Genomic DNA, 9,543 nt, shown 5'->3' on the forward strand with positions numbered 1-9,543 from the left:
TTAAAAAAACACAGAATCTCGCAGAGCGAGTGCAGAGGGTGCAGTCTGTTGCCACCGTCTATGGTACTCCTGTAAAGGCGGAACTTTTACTTAAAAAACCACAGAATCTCGCGGAGCAAGTGCAGAGTGGTGCTCAGTGGTGCAGTCTGGCCGTCTGGGGAGCTGGGCTGCTGTGCTGCCGAGGGCTCTGGTGCCGAGAACTCCATTCAACTCCTTTCAACCCTGCCACAGCATTGGAAAAAGAGCTTACTAGTATCCAGCCGTCAGCGGGCCAGCAAGCATGAGAACACTGGTGGGTCCGTAGCTGCTAGGGTTAAGCCGTTTTTCCTACTTTCACTCCCATTCAACAGACTTCCCCGTATTACTACAGCTCTCTGTACCACATCTCACCATACTCAGTGTACCTTACATCTTAGGTGCTAGATTCCTTGCCTATCCACTATTGGGTAAAATTGAAAGAAAATAAAAAAAACTAATCCCCTGTACCCACAGAAAGGGGAGACAGCATGAAGAGTTGCCAACAGGTGGCGATCCATATTGCACCATTAACATCTCGGGCGAGATCGTTGACCGTGACGTGATAGAGGGGGTAGCTGACGCCATGTTGCAATCGGACACCGTGACCGTTCCCAATATGCAACCGGATAATTCATGCCCCCTACCTAACAGCCTTAATGAGGAGCCATCGAAGTTGGCCCAGGTGAGGGAGCGAAAGCAATTGATCGCTATTAGGGAGAGAAGAACTGGTATTCACACTCTACCTACATCCCCTACGGAAAACCCATCTAAAACCTACTCCCCGATCCTACTCCCCCCATTGAGAGTAAGGTACAACCAACTAATAACCTACCTCCATTTTGTCAAATCAAACTATCGCCCCTGAGAGGCCTGAAGGAAAGAATGATAATGCAGCTACACATGCTGCTAAAATGGTGGAGAAACCATGAAAAACTCACGCCTCCACTTTATGGCTGGACTGCTCAGGATATGCAGAGGAGTATGTGGATTTAGAGGACGTTTTTGCACACCCTCACTCCCCAGAATATATGCAAAACATTCATGGGGACCAAACTGATTTAGATTGATGTCCCAATTTATTATCTATTGATTGTCTGGAGACGCAAGATGCAGTCATTGTCATACGGCTATCGAGAGACCTAGCCGAAATCAAAACAAATATGGAAAACCACAGAAGACTCAGCGAGGTATTTAATGTACGTACACCTCGTACCCCCATAGGTTGATTTAATTAATGGGATGAGCTCCTACCATATCAAAGCAGGACTGAAGGGCCGGCTCCTAAAGAAAACCCACTCTTGGCAAAAATGGACTCAACTAGGTTAACTCCAGTGGCAAAAATTACACCCACGGATCCAGCTTTCATCTGTACCTCTATTTACGGAACCAGAGATGGAGGGTGAGAGAAGAATCTTGAGCCTGTCCTCCTCATCCTCTTTGGACTCTGAGCAGTTAGAAAGCACTGTAAGTCGCCATTAAGGATCTTCAAGGATGCAGACGCAGAGGGTGTTTGGAGACTGAAAATATCCAGACTCATGTCAAGTCTGACTGTCTCACTTAATACCTTTATTAAACTATACGATTCCCTGAATGACTCAATTAAAACCCAGGCTACTCTCCTGATAACAACACACCCCAAATTATTGGTACTGGAATCGCTAGCTGAGGCTCTGAAAAGACGACTGGATACAGAGGCTGAAGCATCATCGAAATGGCAGGAAATGTTGGCAGACCTTGCATGAGGGGAGGCCAACGAAAAAAAATATGTTGATGTCCACCATTCTCGAAACGTTGAGTTTGGCAAGGAAATCTTAGGATAGTTTGCATCTCAGAAATGCCGGCGCTCAGTTTTTCTTGGCCCAAAATGCTGAACCTGGACCTCAGTGTCCTAGACTCTATGTTGCGGAGGTGTTTAAGGAGAGAAAAGAAGTGCATTCTCCAGAGGACATTAATAAGGAAGATTGAGCAAAGAGCACAGGAGACTCTCGCCCAGAAGGTCTACAACCTGGGATTAGCATCCATCTGGAGCTTGATAAAAGTCGCCCCGGGAGGCAATTCCCGGAAAAGGCACAAGAAGAACCGAGGATGACACAGCGGAGAAAGAAAACCTCGGATAAATAAACCATCTGTCGGGCCTAACACCACAGCATCAGATGCAAATCCGTTTGTGATTTCTGATTAAAAAGGCCCAAGCCTCAGCAGGCAAAAGGTGAAGGCATATTGCAGAAAAAGGCAAAAAGATGCGCTGAACAACAACAACCCAAAATCAAACGGCTTGAGGGACATTTCTACGCAAACTAACAACATCCACACCAATATCTTCTAAGCTGCATAAGTTGTCAAAAAACAATATGCCTAGACCTATGCCGCGAAGGGTGCTAAAACCCATGCCACAGGACGAGACATAAACTGATGAGGTGGTGATGGATAAGGAAATGTTACGATGCCCTGATCTATCGGCCTACTCTGATGGGGTAAGGAATGAAGATGAAATAATGGATGACTCATATTTGGGGGAATAGAGATTTGATTCCCTTCCTTCCCCTTAATGACAATCCAGCTGGCTCCTCTATTAGGACTCTGCCTACCAACCCTATGATTCCATCTTTTACTATTAGCTCTAGTAGCCAACTAGATCATGGCACAATATCTAAATAATTCTGTACTTTAGAAGAAAGAGGGAAAAGGATAATCTTCTGCTCAAAGTCAACAAAAAAACTGTGTAGCAGCATGCCACATTTCATACCTCATAAAATGAAAACTAAGGAAAAATTGACAAATATAGAGCCAGCATATGGAAACCCAGTTCTGATGATTACAATTGAAAGACTTCTACCCTGCAAAGATGGCCTAATTCGCATTTGGCTGAATGTATTAAAACTACTACATTGCACACCTAAGTTAAGAAACATCACATCATTTCTAAATATAAATCTACCTGCCTCTACTCTCCGCCCTCTGCAACTAATCCAGAACAGGACTGTGTGACTTGTCTTTAGCCTCAAGCCCTGGGAACGTATCTCTCCAGCTCTGAAATCTCTCCATTGGCTCACAGTGGATGCAAGGATTACATTCAAAGCGCTCTGCATTGTCCACAAGGCTTTCTGGGGCCTGGGTACAAAATACCTTCAGCTATCCCTCTGCAAATACCTCCCCTCTCGAGCTCTTTGCTGCTCTACCTCTAACTCCCTCAGGGTCAGTCGTTTTTCAAAGAAACGAGCTGGGGTAGATCTCTGTCTTCGGCTTGGCCCTCCCTCTGCAACAGCCTCCTTGCTACTCTAAAACTTGAGGAGAACCGTCTCCGGTTCCGGAAGCACCTCAAGACCTTCCCCTTTGCTTCTGCATTTGCTCCCCCTCTCCCCTACTGATCTGTTCTCTCTTGGCACCGTGCACCAGGCCACCCTGTCCTCCGGGCCCAGGTACCTGCTCACCCTGCCACCCTCCCGCACTGCCTCCGGGCCACCCCTTGCACTGGGGTCTGTATCTGTACCCTTACAGTCCCCCCCTTTTCTTCCTGCACTTATCCGACATACCCTGTCTGCTGCCTTAAACGCTGCACTACCACTGTTTGTTGCCTTTATTATTTATTTATTAATCCGTTTCTCCTTTGCTCCGCACTTTCCACTTCTCCCCCTTCCATGCACATCCCCCCTGCTCTCATGCACCTGTGCGTTCTCCATGTCACTGGGCCTAGTAAGATCGTTATTTTGTTCTCCCCTGTTCCCCTCCCTTGCCTTGTCACACTCTGAAACACTTATGTACGAGCGTGATATGAATAAAATATCAATATCAATATCAGTATCAGAGGACTTGAAGATTGTACAATTTGTCAATAAAAAACGAATGGATTGGGTATCTTTGTATTTGTTCTCAAGCTTGGTGCGTAACATGTTACTTGAAGCAGCTGATGATCTACTTCCATTGGGGTTTGAAATTTCAGAAAATTCTCTTCATGGAGCCGCAAGTGAGGAAAAAAGCTAGATTAATCCAAATACAAAATCCTCACCTGAGAGTGGATCCAAACAAAATGGTGGATGTGGACCTTTCTGGGCCATCGTCTGTTTCACACCACCCGAGGCTATAAAAGCAGAGAAAGCCTCCTGGGGATATTGATCTGCCGTCTTTTAAAATTACTATGGCTTGTTACAATGAATGACAAAAGACCTATAAAGCTTGACACCGAACAGAAACTAATGGAAACTAATTGTCAAGATTGGTCATGGTTGGTGGGACTTTGGCACATTCCTCTAAGAATTAACAGCCAGAACAACAAAATGGGGTGCAGTTCCAATGGTGCTCCTGGAATACAAGGGGACATGAACATCTGCTCCATACAGACGGGTCGGATTTAAAAAAAATAGTGTTGTAATTTGTCTCCAAGAGAACTGGCTCTACAGCGCCCCTATTTGTAATGGATTCAAGGTTTGCTGTTAGCTGGCGAAGAACCATCTTTTGGGTCGGCCTTCCTCGGTTCTCCTCTCCTTGATAAAGATGTGTTGTGGCCTGAAAGTGGTGGAAATTGTACATTTAAACCCATATGCTAAGCTAGTTTCATTGAGCTGGGAAAGAGTGGGTGGGCTACAAAAGTTCTGTTTGTTTATTTTTAATCTATACTCAAATCCTGCTACAGTGAATAGCGCCTCTTTCATCAATTTGATTGCTACCTGGATATACAGGATCTATTTAAGAGATGAATCCCCATTTCTTCATTTGTTGAGACCTTAGTTTCAATTGTTTTGATGGGGTGAGAGAGATTACGCCCTCGTGCAATTATGATATGCTAAACGGCCAAACTAGGAGTGACATACCTGCTAATTTTGCATGGTCTAGAGGTGTCCAACGTTCGTGTTTAGATTACTACTTTGTTTAAGTTAATGTCTCTAGATGGGTTGCTTCCTTGGAGGTCTGTCCAATGGGAAATAGTGACCATCACCTCCTGAAAATTACATGGAAGGTGGGAGGGTTGGTGAGGCCTGAAATGGAAGGTGTGATCATCCAGGTAAATCAGGCTGGGAATAGGCTTTATATACGGCCAAGAGATGTGATAACAGTAGTAGAGGGTTTTAGGCAACTGTCACAGGTCACGGGATGTTTCTGGGTTATGAAGTCCTGCTCCAGCAATTTAAATGTACCCGTTCCAAAGGAACTAGTTCCGAGGTCATGAGGGTACATTACTACAATAAAGAACTGGTTGAATAAAGGAAAGTTTACTGGGGGATCCGCGAAAACGGCAAAAGCTGAATATGCCTGAAAGTCTTCATTTAATAAGGAAAAGGAATCAACAATATCGGAATTGGTTACTATCTTCCAAGGCCATGTGTATTCAGGTAGTGGCAAAAAAAATAGTAGAGACCCTTGGGCCATGCTAAATAACAGTGATTTTCACCAGCTGGCCACTTTATGTCCTGCAATGTCCAAACTCAGTTGGAGTGAGCATTTCTCGTCTCTTTTTTCCAAGGGGCCCGATAAGGAGTGCGATCCTACTGACCCGAGATTATTAGAGTTGTCCCTGGCTTTGAAGGCCAAAATTCAATCGTCCAAGTCAAATGTTTCCAAGCCTAAATGGAGCATTGCATTTGATAGGGAAGATATAAGCTGCCTGATCAGCAAACTAAATTAATCTAGTGCCGCCGGCTCCGATGGTCCCAATGATAACATCTTAAAGCAGAATCCGGTCAGAGTTCTGCTTTTTGTTGTTTAGACAAATTGTAGTTTGTAAGGAAGTGCCCAAATCCTAGAAGTCGGCACTCATTATCACAGTGTTCAAAAGAGGTGGTAGGGAAGACCCTGCAAATTATCGCCACGTTGTCCTTCAATACACCATAGGAAAACTATTTGCCTCCCTCCTACTTTGCCATCTACTAACATGGGCCAGAAAGGCCAGGCGGTTGCACTCGAGACAAACTGGCTTTGTCAGGGGAGTGGGGACAAGTCTCAACCTTTTCCTGCTGAACATATTAAAGACCAAAATCATGCAGACAATTTCTAAACTATATGAGGCCTTCATTGACCTTGAGCAGGCCCTTGATAGTGTCGGCACGGAAAGATTGTGGGTCAAGCTGCTATGCTGGGGATGTCCGAGGGACTTGGTGGATGCAATTATGACCCTATATTCAAAAACGAATATGCGAGTTCGTCTTTCTACTCAGGGCCACATCTTGGAAGAAATCCAAACATCAAAGGGGCTGAAACAAGGCTGCTCCTTAGTCCCGCCTTGTTCAATCTTTTCCTGGCCGACATTGAAGGACAGGCCCCTATTCGGGCTTTTCCCCCAAAGCTCTATGGCTAGCCTACTCCCAGGGTTCTCTATGCTGATGACATTGTGATCCTAGATCAGATACAAATTGGTCTGCAGCGGAGATTAAATGAGTTGACAAAATACTTTGAGTGGAATGGTTTTAGCATTAATGTGAAAAAGATGAACATTTTGATTTGGTAATATAAAAGGAGAAAACAAGCTGGGTTTTAAATGGAGGATAGACAAGGTTTCCCTTGATTGTGTAGATACTGTGACCTATTTATGTGTGACCCTGAATCGAAGCCATACTGAAAAACAATGGATGCAAAACATCAGGCTCAAATGTAAAAGCCTTACTGCACAGGGGCATATGTTGCACAAAGGATTGGTCACGTTTTTGTTGGTACCTGTTTGAACCTTCTTTAAAAAGAAGGTGGTGCCAATCTTGATATACGGTGCAGAGTCTTTCCTTAGATGGCCCAAAGCCTTTTGGGCGGCCATTGAGGGTTATTTGTGGAAAAGAGTGCTTTGCCTGGCCAGACCCATCCCAACTGCACTGGTGAGATTCGAATTAGGACTTCAATCAATGCAATCAAGGATTAAATGGAAGATACTGGCATTTTATGGGAAATGTATTGACTAGGAGGCTCCCCCGCCTTTTGATATACTTAAAGGCGTATATAGTTGAGGGAGAGATCTGCTTGACCATTGGAAGGCTGAATGTATGTCATGGTTGGGAGACCTGGGTCTTACCGAAGATGTCCTCTTCAGGAGCCTGGCTGCCAAGATTGGATTGATACTATCCCCAAAAGATCTAAATATGAACTTGTATTAAACTTGGGTTTGGAAGGTAGAGGGGGAACAAGCTTCCATCGTACTTGAGTAAATTTCCTTGCCCTTGGTACCGAAATCTATTCCTTAGGTTAAGATTAAATATTCTACCTACTCGAGAAGCATTGAGCCAGAGAAGCATGTTGGGTGGTTTCCCTTCAAATTGTCGGTTTTGTGGCCAGGTTCCCATGACTGAATCTCTTGAACATCTAGCTATTGATTGTGAAGCATTAAAGGAATTGAAGAAGACATATTTCCATGAGATTATAACAGGCTCCAACTCTATAACACAATTGGAATGGTGGAATACCTTTCTAATTGGTGGCAATAAATCAGCCATTATAGGGGCAATTAAATATATGGAAGACGTGTTGATGTTGTCTAATAATAAGCAAATGACAGAGGTCCTGCAAAGGCAAATGAGGAAATCATAAACAGAATGGGATTGATTTTTTAATTTTCTTTTTTTATTAAGTGTAAATTATGTGCATCTATCTGAGAAGTTGTGTAAGAATCCTACCTTGTTCTATTGAGACGAGAATCATTGGTTCTTGTATGAATCTTTGCTAATGTACCTGATGTGATTATCTTCTTGGAATTGATTGATTTTAATGAGATGGATAAACAGTTGATTGATATGAAATGTTTGAAATAAACCAACCATAATTAAAAATAAATTGAAAAGAAATGTCTCACTGCTCAGGTCCCAGACCCTTCTCTGGTGGCCAGTGGTTTCCTCATTAGCACTGCGCTGAGGAAGTTTTCCTCTGATGCTTGCTTTCTCTTTGTTGGGGTCCCAGACACTTCTGTGGAGGTCAGTGGGATGTGTCTCCACAATGTGATGAGGAAGATTTCCTCTGAATCCCATGTTCTTCTCTTCAGGGTCCCAAACCTTCTCTCCTCATGCCCATTAATGTCTTCCTTATTATTGGGCAGATGAAAAGTCACCTTCGACTCTGCCCCAACCCCTGGGTCCTCTCTGGTTCTTGCGTACCTCCCCTTGACTCTTCTGGGGCTGTGGTATGTTACCGGGACTTCTTGGGACCGGGCCACACTTCTCTGGCTCCATTGGCTTCTCTCCTGTGCACTTGTGGCTTTGCAGCGTCTTGCTGGTTAGGGATTCGGTCTGCCTCCACTCAGCGGGCATGGAACTTCTTCGGCATCATCATGCCGCTCTCTAATCTCCCCAGTGGCTGGTCTGTGTTTGAATCTTCAGCGTTGGAAATTTCATACCCCAGCTGCTTTCCCCAACAAGACTGGATACTGCTGTTCTTACCACTGCTGTTCTTCTTCTTATGGCTCAGTTCGGGTCTGCAGCCAGGCTTGACACATCTTCTAGTCCTTTGTTCTTTTTTTTACATTGTATCCCATTCCACCAATGTGGATTGCACAAGTCCTTTTTTGTTACTGACTTAATCCTCATGCCTCCTTGGGGCCACCTTGTACCGGAGTTATCATAGTCAATGATCTGTATGTCTACTATGTTCTTCCTCGTCCTAGTACTTTTACCTTTAGGTCATATGTTACAACAATAAATAGGTTTACTTTCAATGTCGTTGCTCTGGACATTAGAGAGGGCTAGGGAATGTGAACCACATTCAATTGGTTGAATCCCAGGTGATTGTCCTTATCCGGGGTCCCTCCCCATGAGGTCCTCCCACATGAAACCACCCCTAGGGTGACCATTGCGTAGCGAGAGCACCTCCCTAGCCTCATGGAAAAGGGCTCCCCCTTCGGGAAAGGTGATGACAAATTGTGAATCGTCACACTGTACACAGACTTCACGATGGTTTTGAATGATCTCCCAGAACTAACCATGCATGACTCTAGGATCTAGGCATCGGACGACTCCAGAATGATTCAAAGAAGATCTTCCTTTTTGACTTGGTTAAGTGCACCCCCCTTTTTGTTATCACAGGATCGCAAATGATACCAATCTGTTGGACATCAGGAGAGAAGCACAGCAAAAGCACCAGAGCTTCTGGAACCTGAAGGTAAAGATCTAGTTGCTCAATACCTTGAGTGAAATAGGCATTTTCTTTCCTCAACATCATGCATGAACTTGAATACCACTGCCCGCCACGTACAGGTATGGAATTTTGAGTTGAGATGTAAAAAAATAGGGCTAGATGGTAAGTGCACTCCAACTCCAAGCAGTTAATAGAAATGTCCATTAAATTGGATCTGTGTGATTTGGCTGTGGCATAATTGTTCGGGCGGAATTGACCGTAGTCAGGTTTGCAGCGAATTCAATTTTACCACAGCCAAATCCTGCAAATAATAGATCCCCCGCCCCCTCCTACCAACTTACTTCTTGCACGTCAGCTACCTCTCCTGACCCTGCGGTGTCAGTTCCGTCCCTCTAACTTTGGTCGCATCCGATGCTGCAGGGACCCCTTTTCTCTTTTTTTTCCATATTTTTTACGTCACCTGCCTCCAATCCTCAGGAAGTGTGG

Source organism: Ambystoma mexicanum, chromosome 3p (assembly GCF_040938575.1).
Source record: "Ambystoma mexicanum isolate Mex_15411 chromosome 3p, UKY_AmexF1_1, whole genome shotgun sequence".
Taxonomy (NCBI): Eukaryota; Metazoa; Chordata; class Amphibia; order Caudata; family Ambystomatidae; genus Ambystoma; species Ambystoma mexicanum.